The following is a 2,826-nucleotide window of genomic DNA, read 5'->3' as shown; positions in this document are numbered from 1 at the left end:
TTTTGGTTAGAATGCATGATTGTAGTACGAAAGAATAAATGGAAATCTTGCAATTTAGAGTGAATGTTAACTCCCGTTACATGCCCAATTAAGTTGTAATTGAGGAATGTGATGACCGAAATACATACATGAAAAACTAGCCCAGCCGTCTATTGATTTATGTGAAACTATGCTGTCTTGTAACATAAAGAATCAGCAAGAATCCTGCATATTTAACAAGGGAGTTATGTGCAGAGTCTACCGTAAATTACGGTGGTACCGTAATTTACGGTGACCTGCAACTCTGTTACGGTGGATCTCTACTGTGTTACGGTAGACCCCCAAATGTTCAGGAGCCACCGTAATTTACGGTGGCACCGTAAATTACGGTGAAGCCCTGTTTGATGAACTTTATTTCTCGTTTTGAATAAGTTTTCGAATCTAATCCAATTTCGTGACTTCCATGGTTAACACTACTAATGCTTGTTAAACATGATAGCTTTCAGGTACCAAGTGAAGGATGAAGATCAAGCTAGTTAACTCGAACCGAACACTCTAGCAAACGCTTCCGCATATAACCTTTTGTTTTAAAAACCATGTAAACAATTGTAGTTAATGTCTTGGTTATGATTTTGTAAAGATTATACAAGTTTGTGGTGCTTAGATGGATTAAAATGATGAAAGTTTTTGTTAAGTCAATATTTTGACATCTAATGCAAGGTTTTTATGTATATAAATCTGGTTTTATAAGCTGGGTCTTACATGTGTTTACTTGTTAAACACATATTGTGAGTATACTCGAACCATTTTTTGCTTAACGCACTTTTGGGTGTTAAATACGTTCTCTATTAAAACACAACGCACACTATACTTAAACGCTTTACAAACGCTAACCGCTCTCGCGTGTTATACGTGATTCGATGAATGATTATATGTTATGTTTACTAACAAATGTTTGCAAGCGTTTACTGTTTTGAAGGAATAGTTGGTGAAAGCTCCCATCTTGCAACCACCGGATTGGTCAAAGCCGTTTGAAATCATGTGTGATGCTAGCGACACAACAATTGGAGCGGTTTTGGGTCAAAGAGTCGACAAGAAGCCGGTGGTCATTTATTATGCAAGCAAAACTTTTGTTGCAAGAATTCGACTTGGAAAAGAAAGATGTGAAGCCCCGGTTGATTCGTTGGGTGCTTTTTTTGCAAGAATTCGACTTGGAAATTCGGGATAAGAAAGGATGTGAGAATGTTGTGGCGGATCACTTGTCCCGAATTCCGTTGGAAGGAATTGACGATCCGAGTGAAATCAATGAACGGTTCCCCGATGAGCAACTTCTATCCGTTTCGACCGCACCTTGGTATGCTCATTATGTTAATTATTTGGCCAAGGGTGTAATCCTAAGTCATTGGACTAAGAAACGGAGGCAACAATTCATGGTCCAAGTCAAACAATATATATGGGATGAACCGGATCTCTTCAAGATTGGACCCGATCAAGTGATAAGAAGATGTGTCCCCGAAACGGAGGTATTGGAGATTTTGACTCATGCTCGCTCACTCATCGGCATGTGGGGGTCACTTTAGTGGACACAAAACGGGTTATCGGGTTTTAACTTGTGGGTTTTATTGGCCTACAATTTTTAAAGATGCTTGTGAATTTGCCCGTAGTTGTGTCAATTGTCAAAAAGTGGGAAGCATCTCAAAACGGGATGAAATGCCTCTACAACCAATTTTGGTGGTTGAGGTATTTGATGTATGGGGGATAGATTTCATGGGTCCTTTTCCAAATTCAAACGGGTTTTTATATATATTGGTTGCGGTAGATTACGTGTCGAAGTGGATTGAAGCAATCGCAACAAGGACCAACGATCATTCTGTGGTATGTAAGTTTATCCAATCTAACATTTTTGCTCGGTTTGGGATTTGCGGGTCATAATTAGTAATGGTGGTTCGCATTTCAAAAACTTTAATTTTGGGAAATTGTTGAAACGATATAATGTGAATCATCGAATTGCTACTATTTATCACCCTCAAACTAGTGGACAATTTGAAGTGTCCAATAGACAAATCAAGGAGATTTTGATGAAAACGGTGAGGGTGGATAGGAAGTATTGGTCGAGTAAGTTGGATGATGCACTTTGGGCATACAGAACGGCTTACAAAACGCCGATTGGTACAACTCCGTATCAGATGGTTTATGGGAAAAGGGTGTCATTTACCGATGGAGTTGGCTCACCGGGCATTATGGGCAATAAAAACGGTGAATACGGATTATGACGAAGCAGGTCGAATTCGGAAACTTCAATTGAGTGAGATTGAAGAGATAAGGGATGAAGCATATGAATGTGCATCCGCATACAAAGACAAGATAAAGAAGGTTCTCGATGCAAAGATAAGGAAAAGAACCTTTGAAGTGGGTCAAAAGGTGTGGTTGTATAACTCTCAGTTGAAGTTGTTTGCAGGCAAGTTGAAGAGTAAATGGATGGGTCCTTATGTAATCACACGCGTGGGCAAGTTTGGGGATGTAGATATTCAAGACGTTCAAACCAACACGAAGCAAACGGTAAATGGGCACCGGCTTAAACCGTACTTGGAAGGGAACGATATCAAGAATCTCGAGCTTGATAAGGTAGGCTACATCCTACGCCCGTTTGATGATGAAGAAGTTTGAAAGAGGCCCAGGTTTGGTAGTGTAAATATGTAGCTTAGCTTAGTTTAGTTAGTTTGTTTTTAAACAATTACCGTACTCGCTTGAACTTGTGTTTGAAACAAGTGTGGGGAAATTCGTACTAATTTATTTAACACGGTGTTGAGGACAACACGGGTTTTTCATGGGGGGTAGGGTATAATT

The sequence above is a fragment of the Helianthus annuus genome, chromosome 17, assembly GCF_002127325.2.
Source record: "Helianthus annuus cultivar XRQ/B chromosome 17, HanXRQr2.0-SUNRISE, whole genome shotgun sequence".
Lineage (NCBI taxonomy): Eukaryota > Viridiplantae > Streptophyta > Magnoliopsida > Asterales > Asteraceae > Helianthus > Helianthus annuus.
The sequence above is the reverse complement of the archived record's forward strand: the minus strand, read 5'-3'. Positions refer to the sequence as shown.